The following is a 27,155-nucleotide window of genomic DNA, read 5'->3' as shown; positions in this document are numbered from 1 at the left end:
GCCTGGCACAGCCCAGGGGTCATTTTTTAACCTTGTGATGTGTAAGGTGACGTCCATTTAGAAATTATACCAGCACGCACACACAGACATATACGCGCGCGCGCACACACACAGACGCGCGCACGTACGCAGTCTCACATAAACATACAAAAGTCACAGACACACACACACACGCACGCACCCACGCACGCACAGCCCATCCTTCCTCCAGGCTCGCGAATCACCTCTCCACAAATCCTGCCTTCGGGGCCGCAGCCTGCAGGCCGACCTCAGTCCGTCCTCACAGAGCCTAGTTGGGTGCACAGCCCTCCCTGACGCGCGAGGAGCAGGTTCACGGGAGTCGGTCGCGCATCCCCAGCGCCCTGCGGGCCTCGCACCGGCTGTGGCGGTGACCCCGGTGAGGAGGGCTTTGGTGCGGGTCACCGTTGCTGAGGACACCCTCCTCCCCCGGAAGCGCGGTCCTGGGGGTCTGGGGGGCGGGTCCCTGACCGCTGTAAACAATAGGTCGGTGGTGTCCACGCAGCAGGCAGCAAACACTCAGGAAGTGAGCGTCCCGTCTTTGGCTTCACCTTCGTGTCTGTAGAATGGGGGTGAGGGGACTCAGGACTCGGAGCGCTGTCGGGCGGGGCGAGGTGGGCTGAGAGTGTGTCTCCCTCCCCAAGCTCACCCGGAGCTGTGCGGGGCGGGACCGCCCCAGGACCCTCGGTTCCCAGGAGCTCCTGGGGGCCCCGCCGCCCCCACCCCAGGCCGCGCTGCGCAGCCCCAGTCCCCGCCGGCCCCACCGCGCGGTCGCTTTGAGGTCGGCCGGGGTCTGCCCGGCGATGGCGACGCTGCAGCCGCTGGAGCCGGGGCCACCGGGGGTCTCGGCGGGACCTGGCGGCAGCGAGGACGCGGACCCTGGAGAGATGGGAGGGGCGCGCCCCGAGCCCGAGCCCCGCCCGGACCCGGCTGCCGTCGGCCTAGCCAGGGCCGGGGCGGACACCGTCGAGGACGAAGCCGGGCCCGCGCCCCTGGGCGACCCGTTGAGCCGCGGAGCCCCGCGGGGTGGAGCCGGGCCAGGCCCATCCGCTCCGGGCGCGGGCAGCTGGCGTCGCGGGTGGGTCAGAACCCAGGACACGCCCAGGAGTCCGACCTCATGGCGCTGCAGGGCCTGGGGAGTGGGGGCTGGGGACAGCGCCAGGGCCAACCCGACGCCAGCACCCCCGGCAGACCCCAGGAGCCGCCTGTGAAGAGACTGGATAGGTGCATTAAGCGATCAGAAAAGTCACTGGCTGGCCCTGTTGATGAGCAGAACGCTTTCAGAGAAGTGTATGCTCACGCAGTGCTTGGACAGCATTCGCGTAGTTTGACACTTGTCTGCTTGGGCGGATAGATGCTCACACACATAAGTTTGTTTTGTAGTTATGCAGGATTGCACTGTGGCTGACTGAGTACACAGACTCTGGGTGCACATCCCAGCTGCTCTGCTATTTCCAGCTGTGTGACCATGGGGAAGTTACTTGCCTGTGCTCAGTGTCCTCTGTAAAGTGAAGATAGCAGTACCTGCCTCATGGAGTCCCTTAAGCGAGTTAATAGTGTAACATGTTATGGCGTCATGCACACAGTCACCATCGGTAAATATAGTCTACTATGCCTGAACCCCAGAGGAGCATATGTCCTTGAAAAGTCTAAAATTCAGGACTCTAAAATCCAGACTGTGAGATCCTGGAATCCTCCAGCAGCATTCTAACGTCTCTTGGCTGCAGAATTGTATGCTGCTTCCCAAGGCTGGAAGGTGTATTTGTATTAATACAGTGAAATAATACGGCCACTTGACCTAGTTCATCCCTATAGTAGGCAATTAAGGTGATGTCAAATCCTTGGCTGGGGCCCAGTCCTGGTAATCTTCCCTTCTCTCTTTCCTGCATACTCTCTCATTCAGATTCATACATGCCCTGCAGGACTGCTTAGCCTGCAGAGAAGGCAGGATGGTGAGGAGAGAAGGTGAGTGGGTAGGTGGGTGCAATTGTTCACTGAAGTGTGCTGCCTCTTGCCATCTGAACTTGTGGGCCCAGGCACTGGGTCTGGACCTGAGGGGGTCTTGTTCTCCCTTTAACTTTAAGCCTCAATTGGCAGCAATCGCAGAGCTTCGTCCCTCCCTGTGAGCCTGTCTGGGTGTTTATGCTGGATGACATGCACCCCCTCTGCCAGGAGTGCATAGTCTATGGCCTGGCCAGGCAGCCATGGCAGATGAGAAGAGTTTCAATGTCGACTTTATTGTGCTGCTGGGTTTTTTCTGCTGGCTCTTAGCACGTTTCTCATGAGCCATGATTAGCCTCAGGTCTATGGCACCTTCCGCAGCTATGTCATGGTGACTGGGGACATCATCTGAAGCATTTGCCACTGCTACCCCAAGGCAGGTGTTGGTGGGGCTGTGTGGGGATAGGAGGGTTGGAGACCATGTCTCTATCTTATGCATCAACTCTTCATCCTTCAATCATCTCCTCATTCTTATTTTGACTCTGTGTTTACTTCTTTCTGCTCTCCTGAGCATTCATCCATCTATGCATCATTTCATCCACCCTTTCAACCACCCATCCATTCATCTATTCGTCCATCACTTAGCAGAAGGATTGATCAGAAGCCCCCAGGATCTGGAGCCATGAAACAGACACCATGGAGGAGACACAGTGAAACACAACATATTACTTATGTGCTTAAACTAAAAGTCAGTGAGTGGTTTCCACCTGCCAGGCACTCCTGCATTTAGAGTGCAGTTCTGCCCTTATCCTGATCTTTTTGGAGCCTTCTGTAGTTCCATTTTATATCAGAAAAAGCTGAGGCTCAGAAAATGAGGTTCTATAACTGACCGGCCGAGTTTGGATTGGAGCTCAGATGTGCGAATGTAGGCATCATTCTCTTTCTTGAGTTGTCCACCCCAGGGCCCCAGAGCGGCTTAGCTTTCTGGGGTGGGTCAGGTCTAATCTTGGTGGAATGCATTGAGCAATTCTCTATCTTTTGGAGTCTTAATGTATTCTTAGCCCTAGGAGTGATTTAGTGATGGGAAAGCACTGGTTTGAGAGTCCTGTGTTCTAATGCCAGTTGTGACCCAAACTTTGTGTGTGATGTTTGTCTTTCCGAGCCTCAGCTTTTTCATCTGCAAAATGGGACTTTAGCCTCTATTTTGCACAGCCAAACAGCATATAAAGATCAGAGAAGAGATGGGATATACAAATATTTTGTAAACTCTAGAATGTTGTTTGTAGTTGAAAGGCTGCCGGGTACTGATAACCTTGAGAAAAGAACATGTCAGCTCCCAAGTCAAGTCTCTTACTCTTTCATTTTTATTTTTAACTTTAGACACAAAAATGTTTCTTTTTTCTTGAACTACACACTTAAGAAGCTCCTATTGATAACCAAATTAATGTTTTTCTTTTGAAAATAATTTACCCTTTTTTGTTGAAGGTATTGTAAGAATCCATTTCCAGCTTTAAGGACAATTTCTCTCAGTTCCATTTATATTTATTTCTCTGGTTTTAGCTCTATACATTTGTGGAAATTTTACTTCCATTTTTGTGAATAATCTTTTGTTTGTTTGTTTGTTTGTTTGAGAGGGAGTCTTGCTCTGTTGCCCAGACTGGAGTGCAATGGTGTGATCTTGGCTCACTGCAGCTTCTGCCTCCCAGGTTCAAGTGATTCTCCTGCCTCAGCCTCTCAAGTAGCTGGGATTACAGGCACACACCACCACGCCCGCCTAATTTTTGTATGTTTAGTGGAGATTGGGTTTCCATTTTGGTCAGATTGGTTTCGAACTCATGACCTCAGGTGATCTGCCTGCCTTGGCCTTCCGAAGTGCTGGAATTACAGGTGTGAGCCACTGTGCCCAGCCTAATAATTATATTTCAATTAAAATCTAATTTTTAAAGGTACCAGTTTTTAATTCAATAAATATTTAACATATTCACTTTAAACTCTTAGGTGTTAAGTCTAAAAATGTTTAATGGCTTAAAATATTGTCTTACATATTGTATGAATGAAATACTAATGACTGTGATGGTCAGATTATCTTTTGTTCATAGCTTTCTTTAAATACAATATAATTATTTTTTATTTGTTCTTATTAAAATTCATTTTGTCTTACTTAAATGTTGATAAATATAGAAGGGAAACTTCGTTTGCCAGCTTTATACATTCGAAAGTCAAATTGCAATATTATTAACTTCTAACTACTCAGTTAACTACTCAGCAACTAATTTGTCTCCCACAGTAAACATAAGTATTAACTAACACAATTATAGTCATATTCTCCATCTTAATAATGGAGTAAAATTTGTGTTATTTATTGATTAAGTTACAGCCCAGGCTGGAGTGCAGTGGCATGATCTTGGCTCACTGCAACCTCCTCCTCCCTGGTTCAAGCAATTCTCCTGCCTCAGCCTCCTGAGTAGCTGGGATTACAGGCACCTGCCACCACGCCCAACTAACTTTTGTATTTTTAGTAGAGACGGGGTTTCACCATATTGGCCAGGATGGTATTGATCTCCTGATATGGTGATCCTCCAGCCTCAGCCTCCCAAAGTGCTAGGATTATAGGCGTGAGCCACTGCGCCCAGCCTATTTTATATTTTTATTTCATATTATTTCATGTCAAGTACCTAGGATATAAACTTTTGTAAACTAGTATAAAATTAAAAAATGTCTTTTGCTTGAGCTCAGGAGTTCAAGACCAGCCTGGGCTACATGGCAAGACCCCATCTCTACCAAAACTACAAAAGTCAGTCATACGTGGTGGTGCATGCCTGTGGTCCCTGCTACTCAGGAAGCTGAGGCAGGAGAATCCCTTGAACCCATGAGGCAGAGGTTGGAGTGAGCCAAGATCATCACACTACACTGCAGACTGGGTGACAGAGCAAGACGGTGTCTCAAAAAATAAATAAATAAATGTCCAGATGGGCATGGTGGTTCACGCCTGTAATCCCAGCACTTTGGGAGGCCAAAGCGGGCACATCACCTGAGGTCAGGAGCTTGAGACCAGCCTGGCCAACATGGCGATACCCCGTCTCTACTAAAAATACAAAAATTAGCTGGGTGTGGTGGTGGGCACTTGTAATTCCAGCTACTTGGGAGGCTGAGGCAGGAGAATCACTTGAACCCATGAGGCAGAGGTTGCAGTGAGCCGAAATCGCGCCAATGCACTCCAGTCTGGGCGATAAGAGCAAGACACTGTCTAAAAAAAAAACAAAAAAAACTCTTGATAGGCAAAGATTATGATAGTAATGCTATAGTTACAATGTTATGGTAATCAAAGAATATAGTATTACCGTAGGAATTGATTTGTGTAGATTAAAAGAATAAAGTTGAAGGTATTAATTTGAGGTAAAAATAATTCTGTCAAAGATGCCAAGAAATTCCAATGGAGGAAATTTGTTCAACAAATAATGCTGAGAAATCAGTTTTCAATGTGCAAAAATGAAGAATATACATCCATATATATTAAATGAGAGTAAGTGAATACCCATATAACAAGAGAAAGTATTAATTAAATTATTTTTACATATAAAAGCTCAGTGTCAAATTGCATTAATTCCGAATTTCACTGACATTTAATAAAAATGTAATATAATTTTTTCACATAAACTTTCATCAATGGCAGAGGTAACATTTTTCTATTAATTTACTAGCCAGGGGTACTGTGATACCAAAGCCAGACAAAAGAATCACAAGTAAAGAAGACTATGGACTAAAATTCCATATAAATATAGAATTCCTGATGAAGTTATTAGAAATGTTAGCACACGGCTGGGCATGGTGGCTCATGTCTGTAATCCAGCACTTTGGGAGGCTGAGGCAGGCGGATCATGAGGTCAAGAGATCAAGGCCATCCTGGCCAACATGGTGGAACCTTGTCTCTACTAAAAATACAAAAATTAGCTGGGCGTGGTGGCGCGCACCTGTAGTCCCAGCTACTTGGAAGGCTGAAGCAGGAGAATCGCATGAACCCAGGAGGCAGAAGTAGCAGTGAGCCGAGATTGTGCCACTGCACTCCAGTCTGGGTGACAGAGCAAGACTCCATCTCAAAAAAAAAAAAAAAAAAAAAAATGTTGGCACACTAAGTCCAGCAACATGTAAAACTGATTACATACCATAACCAAGCAATAGTTTGTCAGAAATGGAGTGTTGGCTTAATATTTTTAAAATCAACCAAAATATTACAAAATGTTACTTGAAGAATAGAAAAAAGTGTCAATGTAAATAAGCAAAAAAAGTATAAAAAATCCAGCACCCGTTCATGATAAAACACTCAGAAATCTAGTAGAAAGGAACTTGTAAGACCTGCTAAAAAGCATCTATAAGAAATCAATAGCTGGCTGGGCATGGTGGCTCACATCTGTAATCCCAGCACTTTGGGAGGCAGAGGTGGGCAGATCAGGAGGTCAGGAGTTTGAGACCAGCCTGACCAACATGGTGAAACCCCATCTCTACTAAAAATACAAAAATTAGCCAGGCGTGGTGGTGTGTGCCTGTAATCCCAGCTACTCAGGAGGCTGAGGCAGGAGAATCGCTTGAACCCGGGAGGCAGAGGTTGCAGTGAGCCGAGATTGAGCCACTGCACTCCAGCCTAGGCAATAGAGTAAGACTCTGTCTCAAAAAAAAAAAAAAAAAAAAAAGAAATCAATAGCTAATAGTATACTTAACGGTAGATGATTGCAGGCTGTATCTGTAAGTTTAAAAATGGAACAAGAATGTACACTTTTTCCACTCTGTTTTTACACTGTCCTGGAAGTATTAGCCAGAAAAGTATACTAGAAAAATAAATAAAATCTTCAGATTAGAAAAGAAGTAGGATACTATTATCTTGCCATAATATTGGGTTAAAAACTATGATAAATTTACCAAAAACATACTTCAGTTACTAAAAAATTTTATTAATGTCACAAAATACAAGATTAATAGACAAGGTTAAATCTTTTATATAACAGTAATCAACATACTGAAAATTAAGAACAAAATGTAATAATAATATCATAAAAACCATTTAGGTATGTGGGCAGCAAGCCACCCAGGTGCTGAGGCAAGAGACTGAGGGCACGAGCTGTTCCAGTGTAATAAAATATATAAAATAACAAGAGTTATACTAGATATAGATCATAGATATGATTATATATGAATATCATTAATCATTAGTTTGTAGCAATTACTCTTTATTCCAATATTATAATAATCCTTGCTCTATAATTATAACCTAGGAAAACTCAGGCCATACAGAGATAGGAGCTGAAGGGGGCATGGTGAGAAGTGACCAGAAGACAAGAGTGCGAGCCTTCTGTCATGCCCAGACAGGGCCACTAGAGGGCTCCTTGGTCTAGCGGTAACGCCAGCGTCTGGGAAGATGCCCATTACCAAGCAGACCATGGTCTAGCTGTAGCGTCAGTGCCAAGGAAAAGCACCCGCTACTTAGCAGACCGGGAAAGGGAGTCTCCCTTTTCCCAGGGGAGTTTAGAGAAGACTCTGTTCCACCACCTCTTGTGGAGGGCCTGACATCAGTTAGGCCCGCCCGCAGTTATCCGGAGGCCTAACCATCTCCCTGTGATGCTGTGCTTCAGCGGTCACGCTCCTGTTTCACTTTCATGTTCCACTCTGTACACCTGGCTCCGCCCTCTAGACAGCAGTAGCAAAATTAGTGAAAGTATTAAAGTCTTTGATCTTTCTGAAAAGAGCGTAAAAGAAATAATGACGTAAGCTGTCCTCTCTCTCTCCACTTCGGCTACCTAACAGGGAAGAGCCCCCTGTCCAGTGGACACATGACCCACGTGACCTTACCAATCACTGGAGATGACTCGCACTCTTTACCTTGCCCCTTTTGCTTTGTATCCAATAAATAACAGGGCAGCCAGGCATTCGGGGCCACTACCGGTCTCTGCGTCTTGATGGTAGTGGTCCCCCGGGCCCAGCTGTCTTTTCTTTTATCTCTTTGTCTCGTATCTTTATTTCTACGATCTCTCATCTCCGCACACGGAGAGAAAAACCCACAGACTCTGTGGGGCTGGTCCCTACATAAATATATATATATATATATATATATATATATATATATATATATATATGTATTCGAGACAGAGTTTCACTCTTGTTGCCTAGGCTGGAGTGCGATTCATGATCTTGGCTCACTGCAACTTCCACCTCCCAGGTTCAAGCGATTCTCCTGCATCAGCCTCTCAAGTAGCTGGGATTACAGGCATGCACCACCATGCCTGGCTAATTTTTTGTATTTTTATTATAGACGGGGTTTCACCATGTTGGCCAGGCTGGTCTCAAACTCCTGACCTCAAGTGATCTGCCTGCCTCAGCCTCCCAAAGTGCTGGGATTACAGGCATGAGCCACTGTGCCCAGCCTGTTATTTCTGTCCCTTCTGGCTTGTAGGGTTTCCAGTGAGAAGTCTTGCGGGGGTCCGACCTGCTGACCCTGACTCAATGACGGATGAACAATGTATACTGATGCAGATATTCTGCTTTGCCAGTGCAGCTGAGGGTCCAGGCTGCCTCACAGACTAACAGAGGTGCTGTAGGGAGTAGCAGCCGCCACACCAACCAGCCAGCGAAACTTGCATTTATTTGGTAAAGATTAAATAACAAAACTTTGAGTAAACACCACTAGAAGGTAATTGACATTGCCGACTTTGCGAGTAGAAAGCAATTAAGCACCCAACATCAAAGGTTAGTCTTAGGACCACATGAGTAAACAAGGTAGTTACATAAACTACTCTACATCCGTTTGTATTTGCGCCCTAAGTTAATAACTTAAGGTAAAGTGACCAGGCCGCCTTCAGCCAGATCTATTACCGAAGTTTTGCAAAACCCTCAGGCCTTCCAAGAGGGTTTATGGCTATTATAACTAAAACTTTTTGCACCAGTCTGTCTGAACCCCCACAAGGTCTGCTGTTAGTCTGATGAGCTTTTCTTTGTAGGTGGCCTTGCCTTACTCTCTATCTGCCCTTAAGATATTTTTATTTCATTTTGACCTTGGAGAATCTGATGATTACCTGTCTTGGGAGTAATCTTCTCATGGAATATCTTAGTGGGGCTCTCTGCATTTCCTGCATTTGAATGTTGGCCTGTCTAGCTAGGTTGAGGAAGTTCCCCTGGATGATATCCTGAAATATGTTCTCCAGCTTGGTTCAATTCTCCCCATTTCTTTCAGCTACCCCCATCAGTTGTATATTCAATCTCTACACAATCCCATAGTCTAAGGTTTCATTCATTCCTTTTTTTTTTTTTCTTTATTTGTGTCTGCCTGTTCGATTTCAGGAAGACAGTCTTCAAGCTCTGGGATGTTTTTTCCTCCGCTTGGTCTATTCTGCTGTTAATACTTTTGATTACATCGTGAAGGCCTTGTAGTGTGTTTTTCAGCTCTATCAAGTCGTTTGTGTTTCTCTTCATACTGGCTATTTTGGCTGCCAGCTCCTGCATTTTTTTATCGTGATTCTTAGCTTCGTTGCATTGAGTTACAATGTGCCCTTTTAGCTCAGCCAAGTTCATCTGTATTCATATTCTGAAGCCTACTTCTCCATTTCAGCCATCTCAGCCTCAGCCTGGTTCTGATCCTTTGCTGGACAGGTGTTGCTGTCAGTTGGAGAAAAGGGCACACTGACTTTTGAGTTTTCATCATTTTTGTGCCACTTCTCATCTTTGTGGGCTTATCTATTTCAATGTGTGAGATTGCTGACCTTCGGATAGGGTTATTGTGGTTATTTTTTATTATTTATTGTTTTTCTTTTAACAGTCTGACCACTGTGTGTAGGGCTGCTGTGGTTTTCTGGAGGTCTGCTCCAGACCCTGGTGCCCTTGGTTTTTTCAGTATCTGGAAGTATCACCAGTTAAGGCTGTGAAACAGCAAAGATGGCAGCCTGCCCCTTTGTCAGGTCAGAATGCATACTGACCTGTTGCCTGCCTGAACACACCTGTAGAAGGTGGCTGAAGGCTTTGGATTGGAGGTCTCACCCAACCAGGAGGAATGGGGTCAGCAGCCTACTTAAAGAAGCAGTCTGGCTGTGTTTTGGTAGAGCAGCTGTGCTGTGTTGTGGATTCCTTCAGCTCTCAAATGGTTTGGGCTATCCAAAGCCCACAGTCTGCACTAACTTACCTGCCCAAACAGCAAAAATGGTGGCCCACTACACCCCCTGGACACCCCATCCCAGGGAGAAATTAGAACTCTATTGGCCTTAGAACCTGGGCAGAAGTAGATGGAGGCCCTGGCTGGGAGGACCCGCCCAGCAAGGGGGAATGAATTGGGGTCCCACTTAAAGAAGCAGTAGGACTATGCTTCAACAAAACAGCCATGGCATGCTGGGGAACCACCTCTGCCCAAATCTGCTTGGACTCTCCAAACCCTCAGGCTTAAATGGCTTAGTCCCCCAAACAGCCAAGGTGGCAGGGCGCCCCTCCACCATGGGCATTCCATCCCAGAGAGAAATCAGAACTCTGTTCATAGTATATGGGTGGGGCAGCTGGAGGCCCCTGCTGGGAGAACTCACACAGTGAGGGAAATGGATTGGGGTCCCATTTAAAGAAGAAGTCTGGCAACATTTTGGTAAAGCAGCTGTGCTGTGCTGTGAGGTCCCTTCCTCATTCAGATCATTTGGACTCTCCAAAGCCCACAGGCTGCAATGACTTTGTCATCTGAACAGCAAATATGGCAGCCCATCCCTCACCCAGAAGCTCTGACCCATCTCGGGCAGGTGCTACACTGTTACCAGTAACTGGCTGGAATTCCAAATCTGTGGGTCTTATCTTGTGAAGTGCCATGGAAGTAGGATCCACAAACTGATGCTGCTCAGCCTCCTGGATTCAGCCCCCTTCCTAGGGGTATGCACCAATCTCCCACCTTGCCTGAGTTGCAGTCATCTTTGTTGGATGTCCCAGGGCTGAGGTATGTAAAGCTCCTGGGACTCTGTGTGTGTCTGAGCAGCTGCTCTACCGAGACTCCACACAGCTCTGTGTGTCAGACCCAAGACCCTGGTGGAGTGGGTTCACAACTGAATCGCCTGATGCAAGGGTTGCAAAGATCTTTGAGAGAAGTGTGGTTTCCTGGGGTTGCACATTCACTCACCATTTTTCTTGGCTGGGGTGGGGGTTCCTTTGGCTCTGTATCAATCCCGGGTGGGACCCCAAAATCAATTCTTATGGTAATGCCATATTGTTTGGTTAGTATAACATTTTGGTAAGAATTAATATCAGAAATAAATTTCATTTTTGTTTTCAAAATTCTCATGTGTTTGATTTTCTTGCATGTCTGTATAGAATTTAGAAAGAGCAGCTTGTCAATTTCTATGAAAATAGCCAGGTGCAGTGGCTCACACCAGTAATCCCAACACTTTGGGAGGCCGAGGCGGGTGGATCACCTGAGGTCGGGAGTTCGAGACCAGCCCGACCAACATGGAGAAACCCCATCTCTACTAAAAATACAAAATTAGCCAGGCATGGTGGTGCATGCCTGTAATCCCAGCTACTTGGGAGGCTGAGGCAGGAGAATTGCTTGAACCCAGGAGGCAGAGGTTGCGGTGAGCCGAGATTGCACCATTGCACTACAGCCTGGGCAACAAGAGCAAAACTGCATCTCAAAAAAAAAAAAAAAAAGAAAGAAAGAAAATAATTTACTTTGAAATTTGCATTGAATCTGTAGATAGATTTGTTGGGTATTTTGATCTTAATATTTCTCATTGATAACCTTGATTATTAGATGTATCTTTACTTATAGAGTTTTAAAAATTTCTTTCAGCATTTTAAATAATTTTCAATGTAAAGCATGTGTACTTGCTTTTAATATATTCCTAAATGGTTTTTGTGACATTATTTTTTTCATAATTTGATTTTCAGTCTGTTGATTATGTTATATAAAAGTATTATTTAACCTTGTTTATTAATCTTGTATTTTGTGACATTAATAAAATTGTTTATTAACTCAAGTACATTTTTGGTAAATTTATTATAGTTTTTTATATAACATTGTGGCAAGAAAATAGTATTCTAATTCTTTTCTAATCTCAGGGTTTTATTTATTTATCCAGTACAGTTTTCTGGCTAATACTTCCAGTACAATGTTAAACAGAGTGGAAAAAGTGTACATTCTTGTTCCATTTTTAAACTTACAGATACAGCCTGCAATCATCTACCATTAAGTATACTATTAGCTACTGATTTATTTCTTTCTTTTTTTTTTGTGACACAGAGTCTTGCTCTGTCGCCCAAGCTGGAGTGCAGTGGTGCAATCTTGGCTCACTGCAACCTCCGCCTCCTGGGTTCACGCCATTCTCCTGCCTCAGCCTCCTGAGTAGCTGGGACTACAGGCGCCCGCCACCATGCCTGGTTAATTTTTTGTATTTTTAGTAGAGATGGGGTTTCACCGTGTTAGCCAGGATGGTCTTGATCTCCTGACCTGGTGATCCGCCCACCTTGGCCTCCCAAAGTGCTGGGATTACAGGCATGAGCCATCATGCCCGGCCAGGTATTGATTTCTTATAGATGCTTTTTAGCAGGTCTTAACAAGTTCCTTTCTAGTAGATTTCTGAGTGTTTTATAATGAGTGGGTGCTGGATCTGTCATACTTTTTGTGTCTATTTAAATTATCACCTTTTTCTATTCTTCGGGTAACATTTTGTAATATGTTGGTTGATTTTTAAAATATTAAGCCAACACTGCATTTATGACAAACTATTACATGGTCATGGTATGCAATCAGTTTTACATGTTGCTGGATTTAGTTTGCTAACATTTCTAATAATTTCATCAGGAATTCTATATTTATATGGAATTTTGGTTCATAGTGTTCTTTACGTGTGATTGTTTTGTTTGTTTTTTTTTTTTTTTTTTTTTGACAGAGTCTCACTCTGTCGCCCAGGCTGGAGTGCAGTGACACAATCTTGGGTCACTGCAACCTCTGACTTCCTAGTTCAAGCAATTCTCCTCCCAAGTAGCGGGGATGACAGGCACGCGCCAAAATGCCCGGTTAATTTTTTATATTTTTGGTAAAGACGGGTTTCACCATATTAGCCAGGATGGTCTTGATCTCCTGACCTTGTGATCTGCCCACCTTGGCCCTCCCAAAGTGCAGGGATTACAGGCATGAGCCACCATGCCCAGCCACGGTTTTGGTACCACAGTACCCCTGGCTAATAGATTAATAGAAAAATGTTATCTCTGCTATTGCTGAAAGTTTTTGTGAAAAAATTATATTATGTATTATTAAATATTGGTGAAATTTAGAATTTATGCAATTTGACACTGAGCTTTTCTATGTGAAAATAATTTAATTAATACTTTATTTTTACTTGTTATATGGCTATTCATTTACTCTATTTTATTTAACATATATGTATGTATATCCATTATATTTGCATGTTGAAAACTGATTTCTCAGCATTATGTTTTGAACAATTTCTCCTATTGGAATTTCCTAGCATGACTGACAAAATTATGTTTACCTAAAATTAATGTGTTTATTAATATACCTTCAATTTTATTCTTTTAATTTACATAATTCTATTCCTATGGTGGTACATTATTTGATTACTATGACATTGTAACTATAACATTACTATCATAATTTTTGCCTATTAAGACATTTATGTATGTATGTATTTTTTTTTTTTGAGACAAAGCTTCACTGTGTCACCCAGGTTGGAGTGCAGTGGCATGATCTTGGCTCACTGCAACCTCTGCCTCCTTGGTTCAAGGGACCCTCCTGCCTCAGCCTCCCAAGTAGCTGGGATCAGAGGCATACACCATCATTCCTGGCTGTCTGTTGTAATTTTAGTAGAGATGGGGTCTTGCCACATAGCCCAGACTGGTCTTGAACTCCTGAGCTCAAGCAAAAGACATTTATTTTTAGTTCATAGTATTTTATAAAAATTTATATCTTAGGTACTTCACATGAAATAACATGAGATAAAAATATGAGGCTATAACCCAGTCAATGAATAACACAAATTTTACTGCATTATTAAGATGGAGAATATGACTATAATTGTGTTAGTTAATACTTATGTTTACTGTGGGAGACAAATGAATTACTGAATAAGAAGGAAGTTAATAAAATTGCAATTTGACTTTGGAATGTATAAAGCAGGAGAACAAAGCCTCCCTTCTATATTTATCAATACTTAAGTAAGACAGAAAATACGGGCTGGGTGCGGTGGCTCATGCCTGTAATCCCAGCACTTTGGGAGGCTGAGGTGGGTGGATCTCTTGAGGTCAGGAGTTCAAGACCAGCCTGGCCAACGTGGTGAAACCCCATCTCTACTTAAAATACAAAAAATTAGCCAGGCACAGTGGTACGCACCTGTAATCCCAGCTGCTTGGGAGGCTGAGGCAGGAGAATCACTTGAACCCGGGAGGCAGAGGTTGCAGTGAGCTGAGGTCACAGCATTGCACACCAGCCTGGGGGACGAGAGCAAGACTTCGTCTAAAAAAAAAAAAAAAAAGACAGAAAATACATTTTAATAAGAACCAATACAAAATAATATTGTCTTTAAAGAAAACTATGAACATAAGGTAATCTGACCATTATTGTCGTTAGTATTTTGTGCATACAATGTGTGAGACATTATTCTAAGCCATTAAACATTTATAGGCTTAACACCTGAGAGTTTAAAGTGAATATATTAAACATTTATTGAATAAGAAAAACTGGTACCTTTAAAAATTATACTTTTAATTGAAATATTATTATTGTATGTATTTGTTGGGTATGATGTCATATTTTGATATTTTTATGCTGTAAAATGATTACATTGAGCTAAGTGACAAATTCTTTAGCTCACATATGATTTTTTGTGGTGAAAACTTTTGAAATCTACTTCATAGCAATTTTGAAATATACAATACATTATTATTTATTATAGTCACCATTCTGTGCAATCAATCACTAATACTTATTCTCTCATCTAAGTGAAACTTGGTACAATTTCACTTTCTACATCCACTCCCTCTCCTAGCCACTCACAGTTTCACTCTGATTTATATATATATATATATATTTTTTTTTTTTTTTTTTTTTTTTTTTTTGGAGACAGAGTCTTGCTCTGTCACCCAGGCTGGAGTACAATGGCACAATCTTGGCTCACTGCAACCTCCGCCTCCCTGGTTCAAGCGATTCTCCTGCCTCAGCCTCCTGAGTAGCTGGGATTACAGGTACGCACCAGCACGTCCAGCTAATTTTTGTATTTTTAATGGAAACGGGGTTTCACCATGTTGGTCAGACGATCTCGAACTCCTGACCTCGTGATCCTCCTGCCTCGGCCTCCCAAAGTGCCAGGATTATAGGCATGAGCCACCACGCCTGGCCTATTAAGTTATATTAAGGCCATTGCATCAATTAACTATTTTGGTATACAACAACTACATGAACATAAATAATGTTAAATGGCTGTATAAGAAAGTTTGACTAAATAGCCATAGAAATAAATGGGAAGAATTTTTTTTAACTTTTAATTTAAAAGTAAACTTTAATGTCGAAAATGCAAACCTGGGGAAGGCAGAAAGATCACACACAAGGCTGTCGCTTCACACTTGGAGGGTTGCACAGCTGCCGGGCAGAGGCGTTGCTCACTTCCCAGACGGTGCGACAGACAGGGAGAGGTGCTCCACACTTCCCAGACAATGGGGGCGCCGGGCAGAGGCGCTCCAATGGGAAGAATTTTTAACCAGTAAACAAAAAATACCCATTAAATGGAAAGGTTTTAGGACTAAAATATGTCGTTGAATGCATGAGAGCAAAAACCCAGCAGGTAGTATTTTCTAGGCATTGTAAATAACAGTCGAAGGCATCTACTAAAGTGAGTTCACAAGTAATATCTATCTACATAAAACTTCTATAAGATTTAAAAAATTAATTTCTGGATTAAATAGAAAATTCAAATAGAATTTGGATTCAGAAAAGTGTTCATGATGAAGCATGGTGATTGATGCCAAAACCCTGAATTTCAGTAAATAATCCTGCGAGTGTTATCTTAGTCATAGAGGAAGGTGGCATTCTGCCCATATTTAGATATTATTCCTTTCAGTCGGGGTAGTTTTCAAACTTTTGTGAAGACATAAAATCAGTTTTTCTGTAGTAAAAATACACTCTATGAATTATTGTTACTTTATAGTGTAATTGAGGGAAAGATATATTCTAAATAACTTGAAATTTTTCATGAGATGCTGTTCTCTGCCAAAAAAATTGTGAAATATTTTTCTCAGGTATGCTTTGTTGACATGTTTGCTGTTTGGGAAAATACGTATTCTAGAAACTTTAAATGTAGAAAGCTAAAATTCTTAGGAAGTTACAATAACTTTTTTTTTTTTTTTGAGACAGAGTTTCACTCTTGTTGCCCAGGCTGGAGTGCAATGGCGCAATCTCGGCTCACCGCAACCTCCGCCTTCCAGGTTCAAGCGATTCTCCTGCCTCAGCCTCAGAAGTTGCTGGGATTACAGGCATGCACCACCATGCCCGACTAATTTTGTATTTTTAGTAGAGTTGAGGGTTCTCCATGTTGGTCAGGCTGGTCTCGAACTCCCGACCTCAGGTGATCCACTCACCTCAGCCTCCCAAAGTGTTGGGATTACAGGCGTGAGCCACCGCGCCCAGCCTTTTTTTTTTTTTTTTTTTTTTTTGAGACAGAGTCTCTCTCTGTCACCCAGGCTGGAGTGCAGTGGTGCCACCTGGGCTCACTGCAACCTCTGCCTCCTGGGTTCAAGCAATTCTCCTGCCTCAGCCTCCTGAGTAGCTGGGATTACAGGCGCCTGCCACCATGCCCAGCTAATTTTTTGTATATTTAGTAGAGACGGGGTTTCACCGTGTTAGCCAGGATGGTCTCAATCTCCTGATCTCATGATCCACCCACCTTGGTCTCCCAAAGTGCTGGGATTACAGGCATGAGCCACCACGCCCAGCAACAAGAACTTTTAAAATTCTGAGTAGAGTAGCAAGAAAAATATGAGAACTTTCTAGGTAGTGAAGAAGACCAAATAAACTATCCAGAATGTGTTCAATCTAAGAAACAAGAGCTCTTCTTGGATATAGGTAAAGACACAGATGACGAGTTCCTGTGGGTTGACCAAGTTGACATAGGCAAATGGGGAAAGAACCATAAACTAACTGCAGACATTGCAATTGTGGTATCTCCCATTAATGTGAAACAATTACACCTTATGTTGCCTACATTTACAGGATTTACATTTAAAATGTTTCAAGTCAATACAATCAGGAAAATAGACAACATATTAATAATGTGGAAAGAACAAGAAGATATGAGGGTGACAAGTCATATTTGGAAAACAGCCAAATATGAAGCAAACAATTAAAAATGTAAATAATCTACTTAATTTACTACATATCACTGAAACATTTGTCTTAGCTGATGAGATTAGTCAACTATAATACCGAGCAGAATCAGTGTAAAAACAGAAAAGGAGAAGTTATATAACCTCAAATATACATATATGAAAAGTAGGATGAAAGGAACTAAAAAAAACCTAATTGTTTCTACAGAATATATTTTCATTTGTTTGTTTGTCTTTTTGGTGGAGTTTCGTTCTTGTTGCCCAGGTTGGAGTGCAATGGCATGATCTCGGCTCACTGCAACCTCCGCCTCCCAGGTTCAAGTGAATCTCCTGCCTCAGCCTCCCAAGTAGCTGGGATTACAGGTGCTCATCACCACGCCCAGCTAATTTTTTGTATTTTCAGTAGAGATGGGGTTTCCCCATATTGGCCAGGCTGGTCCTGAACTCCTGATCTCAGGTAATCCACCCGCCTCGACCTCCCAAAGTGCCGGGATTACAGCCCTGCATGAGTGTGAGCCACCGTGCCTGGCCTACAGAATATATTTTCAAAATTAAAGTCAATATTCAGACTTGGTGACTTATAGTTTCTAAAATTGAAAACCAGACATAAGTCTTTGAATTCAGAAATGCAGTGTGTCAACAAAATAAATAGATTAAATACTGAAAAATAGCCAAGCTGCATGAGACCACAGTAGAAAGAAACAGTATAAATCAGTGAGAGAAAAAAAAATTTACAAAGATGGAAGTAACATTTCCACAGCTGCATAGAATGAAAACCAGAAAAAGAAACATAAATCAATCTGAGATAAATTATCTTTAAAGCTAGAAATGAATACTTACCTGCAATACCTTCAACAAAAAAAGTAAATTAAAATATTTTCAAAAGAAAAACAAGGCCGGGCACAGTGGCTCACGCCTGTAATCCCAGCACTGTGGGAGACCAAGGCAGGTGGAGGAGTTCGAGACCAGCCTGGGCAACATGGTGAAACCCTGTCTCTACTAAAATACAAAAAATTAGCTGGGCATGGTGGCATGCGCCTGTAGTCCCAGCTACTCGGGAGCGGGAGACAGGAGAATTGCTTGAATCCAGGAGGCAGAGGTTACGGTGAGCCAAGGTTGCGCCATTGCACTCCGGCCTGGGCAATGGAGTGAGACTCCATCTCAGAAAAAAAAAAAAAAGAGAGAGAGAGAAAAACATTCATGTTGTTATCAGAGCTTCTTAAGCATGTACTTCAAGAAAAAAGAAACATTTTTGTGTCTAAAGTTAAAAATAAAAATAAAAAAGTAACAGATATGATTTTGGAGCTGACATGTCCTTCTCTCAGGGTTATCAGTACCTGGCAGCCTTTCACCTACCTACAACACTGTAGAGTTTACAAAACTGTCTTCTCTTTAATCTCTTCTCTGATCTTTATACCCTGTAAGGCTGTGCAAAACAGAGGCTTGAGTCCCATTTTTCAGATAAAAAGCTGAGGCTCAGAAAGACAAAAATCACACACAAAGTTTGCGACAGAACTGGGAATAGAACACAAGACTTTCATACCAGTGTTTTTCCCATCCTAAATCACTCCTAGGGCTAGGAATACATTAAGACTCCAAAAGATAAAGAATTGCTCAGGCCATGTGCGGTGGCTCACGCCTGTAATCCCAGCACTTTGGGAGGCCAAGGCAGGCGGCTCACGAGGTCAGGAGGTCGAGACCATCCTGGCTAACATGGTGAAACCCCCGTCTCTACTAAAGATACAAGAATTAGCCAGGTGTGGTGGTGTGCACCTGTAGTCCCAGCTACTTGGGAGGCTGAGGCAGGAGAATTGCTTATAACCAGGAGGCAGAGGTTGCAGTGAGCCAAGATTGTGCCACTGCACTTTAGCCTGGCGACAGAGTGAGACTCCATCTCAAAAAAAAAAAAAAAAAAAAAAAAAAAGGAATTGCTTAATGCATTCCACCAAGATTAGACCTGACCCACCCCAGAAAGCTCTGGGACCCTGAAATGGAGAAATCAAAAACAAGAATGATGCCTACATTTGCACATCTGAGCTCCAATCCAAACTCTGCCACTCAGCTATAGAACCTCACTTTCTCAGCCTCAGCTTTAAAACACTCATTGGCTTTTGGTTTAAGCACATGAGTAATGTGTTGTGCTTCATTTCTTCCCTTCTGTGGTGTTTGTTTCATGGTTTCAGATCCTGGGGGCTTCTGATCAACCCCTCTGCTAAGTGATGGATGAATAGATGAATGGATGGGTGGATGAAAGTATGGATGGAAACATGGATGGATGGATGAATGCTCATGAGAGCAGTAAGAAGTAAACAGAGTCAAAATGAGAATGAGGAGATGATTGAAGGATGAAGAGTTGATTTATGAGATAGAGGCATGGTCTCCAACCCTCCTATCCCCACACAGCCTCACCAACACCTGCCTTGGGTTAGCAGTGGCACATGCTTCAGATGATGTCCCCAGTCACCATGACATAGCTGCAGAAGGTGCCGTAGACCTGAGGCTAATCATGGCTCATGAGAAACGTGCTAAGAGCCAGCAGAAAAAACCCAGCAGCATGGTAAAGTTGATGTTGAAGCTCTTCTCATCTGCAATGGCTGCCTGGCCTGGCCATAGACTATGCACTCCTGGCAGAGGGGGGTGCATGTCATCCAGCATAAACAGCCAGACAGGCTCACAGGGAGGGACAAAGCTTTGTGATTGCTGCCAATTGAGGCTTAAAGTTAAAGGGAGAGCAAGATCCCAGTCAGGTGCGCAGTCAGTCTGTGGTTGAGCCTTTACTGTGTGGCGGACACTCTGAGGTGTGGACACTCTGAGAAACACAGGCTTCAGGGATGGATGGCATGCTGTCCTTATTTCTGGGACACCTTCCAGGGCACAATATGGTCGAGGTTGAGCAACGTGCATGAGTTCCAGCATGTGCATGAAGCAAAGAGAGGGATAGAGGAGGTGGAGGCCAACAGGACAGATTCACAGAAGGTACCCTTGAGAGGGCAGTTAAAGTTCTTCTCCCAGGGCAAGGAATGACTTCCAGGCTCAGAGGCCAGCATGTGCAAAGGCACAGGGGCAAGTACCCACTGACACACAGCTGGAGAGAAAGCTGTAAGTGCTGTGTGCAGGCTGCCCACATTGCATCCTCCTCCGGAGACCTGCTCCTCCCCAAACCCCATCCCTCCAGTTAGTGATCCAGGCCACTGTCCTCACCTCCTCTCTCACACCCACCTCCTGTGGGCCCCACCTTCAATTGCTTCTCATCCCCCGTGACTACTCATTGCCTTCATCCCTCTCCCCCTAACTGGTCTCCACTTCCATTGTTGACCCCTGAAGTGCCTTTGCAACCCAACACTGGGTGAGATCATATCAGTGCTCTGCACAGAACCATGGACTGGCTTCCTGTCTTATCAGAGTAAAAGCCAGAGGCTTTAAGATGACCCAGAGGACCCTGGAGAATTGGCCCATGCTGCCTGCACGTCACCCCCCTGAGCTCACCTCCCACCGCACCTCCTCTCACTTGCTGCCCTGCAGCCACCCTGGCCCTGTGCTGTTCCTGGAACATATGGGCTCCCCAGGCCCCCTGCACCTGCTGTTCCTTTTGCCTGGACTGCTCTTCCTTTAGATAGCTGCACAGCTCCCTCCCTTACCTCCTTCAAGCCTTTGCCTAAATGTTACCCTCACAGTGAGGTCTTCCCTGATCTGCCTCTAAAGTTGCAGAACTGCCTCCCCTGGGGATTTACTGTCTTCCTTTCTCAATCTCTTTTTCTCCACAGTCCTTATCGCTATCGATCACACTTACATATTATTTATTCGTCTTGTCTCTTATCTGTCTCCCCAACTAGAACTCAAGCTCCCACAGGATGGGGGCATTTTTTTTGTTCACTGCTATATCCCCAGGGGCTGGAACAGGGTGGGCTCTGGACACATATGTGTGAAGGAATTTATGGAGTCTACATACCTGGGAGAGAGAGCTGGGAAAGGAAATACAGGCAGGAAACCTCCTGGGTCTAAGGCATCTGACATTTTTCACAGAGGTTATGCAGGGCAGAGAGAGGAATCAGACATTAATTTTGAATTAGGGTGAGAAAGACTCAAGTGAGCAATAATAACATCTGGGGGAGTAGTAGGGGAGATTACTGACTGGGAGGGGCTGGGTTAAGGTGGAGTCCTCTGGGGGAAGGGATCACCCATTCACCCAGAAAACAGCAGAAGCCCAGGAGGAGCCTGATTTGGTTTGACTGTGTCCCACCCAAACCTCGTTTTGAATTCCCATGTGTTGTGGGAGGGACCCAGTGGGAGGTAATTGAATCATGGGGGCAGGTCTTTTCCATGCTGTTCTCGTGATAGTGAGTAAGTCTCATGAGATCTGATGGCTTGCTTATAAAGGGGAGTTTCCCTGCACAAGCTCTCTTCTCTTGTCCGCTGCCATGTGAGATGTGCCTTTCAGCTTGCACCGTGATTGTGAGGCCTCCCTAGCAATGTGGAGCTGTAAGTCCATTAAACCTCTTTCTTTTGTAAATTGCCCAGTCTTGGATATGTCTTTATCAGCAGCGTAAAAATGAAAACGGTCTAATACAGTAAATTGGTACCAGTAGAGTGAGACACTGCTCAAAAGATAACCAGAAATGAAGTTCTGAGTAACAGGCAGAGGATGGAATAGTTTGGAGGGCTCAGAAGGAGACAGAAAAATGTGGGAAAGTTTTGGAACTCCCTAGAGACTTGTTGAATGGGTTTGACCAAAATGCTGATAATGATATGGACAATAAAATCCAGGCTGTGGTGGTCTCAGATGGAGATAAGGAACCTGTTGGCAACTGGAGCAAAGATGACTCTTGTTATCTTTTAGCGAAGAGACTGGCAGCATTCTGCCCCTGTCCTAGAGATTTGTGAAACTTTGAACTTGAGAGAGATGATTTAGAGTATCTGGTGGAATAAATTTCTAAGCAGCAAAGCATTTAAGAGGTGACTTGGGTGCTGTTAAAGACTTTCGGTTTTACAAGGGAAACAGAGCATAGAAGTTTGGAAAATATGCAGCCTGACAATGTGATAGAAAAGAAAATCCCATTTTCTGAGGAGAAATTGAAGCCAGCTGCAAAAATTTGCATAAGTAATGAGGAGCCAAAAGTTAATCACCAAGACAATGGGGAAAATGTCTCAAGGGCATGTCAGAGACTTTTGTGGCAGCCTGTCCCATCACAGGCCCGGAGGTTTAGGAATAAAAAATGGTTTGTGGGCCAGGCCCAGCGTCCCTCTGCTGTGTGCAGTCTAGGGACTTGGTGCCCTGTGTTTTAGCCACTCCAGCTGTGACTTAAAGGAGCCAAGGTACAGCTTGGGCTATTGCTTCAGAGGGTGGAGGCCCCAAGCCTTGGCATCTTCTACCTGGTGTTGAGACTGCAGGTGCACAGAAGTTGGGAATTGTGGTTTGGGAACCTCCGTTTAGATTTCAGATGATGTATGGAAATTCCTGGATGCCTAGGCAGAAGTTTGCTGCAGGGGCAGGGCCCTCATGGAGAACCTCTGCTAGGGCAGTATGGAAGGCAAATGTGGGGTTGAAGCCCCTACAAAGAGTCCCCACTGGGGCACCACCTAGTGGAGCTGTGAGAAGAGAGCCACTATCCTCCAGACCCCAGAATTGTAGATCCACTGACAGCTTTTTGGTAGAATAATTGGGTTTCTTTGGAATAAATACCCAGTACTGGGATTGCCAGATTAAATGGTAGTTCTAAGTTCTTTGAGAAATCTCCATACTGCTTTCTACAGTGGCTGAACTGATTTACATTCTTACCAGGAGTGTATAAGTGTTCCATTTTTTCCACAGCCTCACCAACATCTTCCTTTTTTTGACTTTTTAATAATAGCCATTTTGGCTGGTGTGAGATGTTATCTCACTGTGGTTTTGATTTGCATTGCTCTGATGATTAGTGATGTGGAGCATATTTTCATGTTTGTTGGGTGCCTGTAAATTCTCCTTTGATAAGTGTCTGTTCATGTTTTTGCTCATTTTAAAATAGGCTTATTTTGTTTTGTTTTGCTTTTTTGGTTGTTTACATTTCTTACAGATTCTGGAAATTAGGCCTTTGTCAGATGCATAGTTTTCAAAGATTTTCTTTCATTCTATAAATTTTCTGTTTACTCTGTGGATAGCTTCTTTTGCTGTGCAGAAGCTTTTTAGTTTAATTAGGTCCTGTTTGTCAATGTTTGTTTTTCTTTCAATTGCTTTTGGGAACTTGGCCAAAAATTGTTTCTCAATTCTTTCCTAATGTCAAGAAAGATATTTTCTAGGTGTTCATGACCAAAAAAAATTCACGTATATGTGTGCACCCCTTCTTCTTCTTCTTCCTCCTCCTCCTTCTTCTCCTCCTCCTCCTCCTCCTCTTCCTCCTTCTTTTCCTTCTTCTTCTTTTTCTTTTTTTACTTCCACTTGTTTCTTCTTATTTATTGATTATGTATATGCCCACCAACAACATGCTAGTGTAAGCATCTCTGTGCAGATGCTCAAGTGTTCTTATGAGATGTCCTTCAACAGGTAGAATCCTTTATGCAAGAACATGTAACTCTCAACTTCTTTTTTATTTTTAAATGTGGTTTCACTCTGTTGCCCAGGCTGAAGTGCAATGACACAATCTCAGCTCCTAGGACCTATACCTCCCAAAGTCAACTGATCTTCTCACCTCAGCCTCCCAAGTAGCTGGAACTGCAGGCTCAGACCACAACACCACAGTAGTTTTTGCATTTTTTTTTTTTTTTTGAAACAGAGTCTCACTCTGTCACCCAGGCTGGAGTGCAGTGGTGCAATCTCTGCTCACTGCAATCTCCACCTCCCGGGTTCAAGTGATTCTCCTGCCTTAGCCTTCCGAGTAGCTGCGACTACAGGTGTGTGCCACCAGGCCCCACTAATTTTTGTATCTTCAGTAGAGACGGGGTTTCACCATGTTGGCCAGACTGGTCTCGAACTCCTGACCTCGTAATCTTCCCACCTCGGCCTGCCAAAGTGCTAGGATTACAGGTGTGAGCCACCACACTCGGCCATTTTTTGCATTTTTTATATGCAAAAATAGGGGTTTTTGCCATGTAGCTCAGCCTGATCTTGAACTCCTAGATTCAGGCAACTCACCCACCTTCCCCTCTCAAAGTGCTGAAATTACAGGTGTGAGCTATCGTGCTTGGCTTCTTTCAACTCTTGATATATATTTTCAAATTATCTTTCAAAAGGTTGTTGACCGTTTATACACTTTACAAGTATGAACAGTGTGTTTCTACTGCTCATAAAAAGAGACAATATTAGAAAATATTTAATTTCCCAAAGTGATGCCAGACAAAATTCATATATTTTGGAGCTTTTTTTTCTAACCACATTGAAGTTGGGCGCCTTGTGAAAAATGGCCTTTTTTTTTTTTTTTTTTTTGAGATGGAGTTTCCCTCTTGTTGCCCAGGCTGGAGTGTAATGGCACGATCTCCGCTCACTGCAACCTCCACCTCCAGGGTTCAAGTGATTCTCCTGCCTCAGCCTCCCGAGTAGCTGGGACTACAGGCATGTGCCACAAAGCCTGGTTAATTTTGTATTTTTAATAGAGACGGGGTTTCTCCATGTTGGTCAGGCTGGTCTCGAACTCCCGACCTCAGGTGATCCACCTGCCTCAGCCTCCCAAAGTGCTGGGATTACAGGCGTGAGCCACCACGCCTGGCAAAATGGCCATTTTTACTTCTTTTTTTTTTTTTTGAGATGGAGTCTTGCTCCGTCGCCCAGGCTGGAGTGCAGTGGTGCCATCTCGGCTCACTGCAAGCTCTGCCTCCCGGGTTCACATCATTTTCCCACCTCAGCCTCCAGAGCAGCTGGGACTACAGGCACCTGCCACCACTCCAGGCTAATTTTGTTTTTGTATTTTTAGTAGGGATGGGGTTTCACCATGTTAGCCAGGATGGTCTCGATCTCCTGACCTTGTGATCCACCCACCTCGGCCTCCCAAGTGCTGGGATTACAGGTGTGAGCCACTGCGCCCGGCCAACTTATTTTAATGTGTAATTTTTTAAATAAGTTCTGTGTATTTTTAAATTGAGTTTGTGATTTTTCTCCTTATTGTCAGGGGTTTCTAACACCTTCTATTTTAATGCAATCTGTCTCACATTATCCTAGCAGGGTAATGACAGTTCACACATCTAAGAATACGTCTGTCCTGAATCTGTTCTTATAAGTAAATCAGAAGTCAAGAAATCCAGGGTGTCATCTAAACACCTGGTAGAGCCCCCCCCCAGTCAAGACATGAACTGGGCTCCCTTTTACCTCATAGACAGCTGAAGGATTGGACGTGATTTATTGATTGGCCCCATGCTGCATCTAAGCACTTGGGCTAGGACTCAACCCTGATTGCCAAGCTGCATGTAAACAGTCTTCAAGTTTGCTATCATAATGTACCCTAGCCTGCCACCAAGACACTCATTCTGGCCACTCCAACCTCTGACTCACAGCTCTGTCAGTGTGAATGCAAACCTGGCTCTCTGGCTGCGAAGAATATATAAATGCAGAGCAGCAAATCAAGCATTCAGGCACCAGGCAAGAGTTCTTTCCGGGTTTCCAAAACAGGCTTTCCAGAATTTCCCAAAGATATTGAGACTTAGACCCTTCCTGACCCCACCCCCTCAAATAATCATAAATGGAATCTGGGAGCCATGCATACTCTCTAGCCTACTCTTTAGTGAAAATGGACTTGGGCCTAAAATGGCAACCCTTTGTCCTCAAGAACACAAACTGAGAGGCTGAGCATTGGCCTCCTACCTTCCAGTGACAGACCTTACCCAAGTCCCATCAAAGCTCATACTGTCTTTTAACTGCCACCATCCAGACATGTTCCAGAACAACCCCTCAGAATTGTCTTAATGAGATGGGACAAGGGGCAATGGAGCTCGAGGTTCAGAATGGCTGCCTCGTCTCTCTCTTCTGAGAAGTCTGTACCTGCTGGACAGAATGCTCACTCCTTAGGCAGCTTAGCCCTTCTCCCAGGAACTGCCCCCTAAAAGAATCTTCTAGTCTCTTTTCCCTCTAAAGAGAGGGTCCATGAGACACTATATGGTAGCGAATACATGACCTCAATTCTCACCTGACTTGGCTAACTGATGAACTTTAGAGATAAAGATGCAGGGAACATCCTGTGTCTAGTGAATCTGTCCTGTGCTTCTCAGCTGTGGTGCCTGTGCAAATGCTGGAAGCCAAAAGGATATCCAGTGGTAGACGCATAGACACTGTCTAATAAAATTATGTAAGTTTAAGTTTAATATAAATGGAACTTATAATGTCATATCAAATATTGTTACTTAATTTTATAAGAAAACTGTGTTAGATTTTGTAAAGGCATTAAATATAATTTTAATAGGAAATTATGAAATTTAAGTGCACTTGGTATAAATGACTGAATTTTGGGCAATTCATTAAAGGTCACACATGACTGTGAGTCATTGTTGATGAAATGCTCCTACAGATAGCATATTGCACATGCATTTTGATTTGTTCCTCTGAGGTCAATTTTTCTTAATTTTATTCTTCAAGTTTTATACACTTTAGACAAAATAGACCTTGTAGTTATCATGTGCTCTATGAATCTGTACTTTGTTAGAAATACACATTTTCAGGCAAAACCCAGATATATTGTATCAAAATCTGGATTTCAAATATTTCCAGGTGATTCACATGCATATTAATAATTGTTAAGTGGCAGTAATTCTATGATTGAAAGGGAAAAGGTTATATGGATGTATTGATTTGTCAAAAAGGTACAGTAAAGACTGTATGTTTCAATGCATATACATCTTATCTTACAGAAAATAACTAAAAACAATAATAAAGTGGAGATGGGAGGCTGGGTATGGTGGCT

General features: G+C 43.6%; 1 protein-coding gene and 1 long non-coding RNA gene across 2 annotated transcripts in view; one reads left to right on the top strand and one right to left on the bottom strand.

The window, feature by feature from the left end:
• Nucleotides 1-314, bottom strand: part of ZNF141 (zinc finger protein 141) — a 46,315-nt gene extending 46,001 nt beyond the window's left edge. The window contains exon 1 of the mRNA XM_054682627.1: nucleotides 225-314. The gene's annotated coding sequence lies outside the window, so the exon portion shown is untranslated. The remainder of the gene's footprint in view (nucleotides 1-224) is intronic.
• Nucleotides 308-27,155, top strand: part of LOC129143821 (uncharacterized) — a 29,983-nt gene continuing 3,135 nt past the window's right edge. Inside the window, exon 1 of the long non-coding RNA XR_008547727.1 lies at nucleotides 308-397. This is a non-coding gene — a long non-coding RNA (uncharacterized LOC129143821). The remainder of the gene's footprint in view (nucleotides 398-27,155) is intronic.

The sequence above is a fragment of the Pan troglodytes genome, chromosome 3 (assembly GCF_028858775.2).
Source record: "Pan troglodytes isolate AG18354 chromosome 3, NHGRI_mPanTro3-v2.0_pri, whole genome shotgun sequence".
Classification (NCBI taxonomy): domain Eukaryota; kingdom Metazoa; phylum Chordata; class Mammalia; order Primates; family Hominidae; genus Pan; species Pan troglodytes.
Note: the sequence above shows the minus strand (reverse complement) of the source record. Positions and strands in the feature narration are given on the sequence as shown.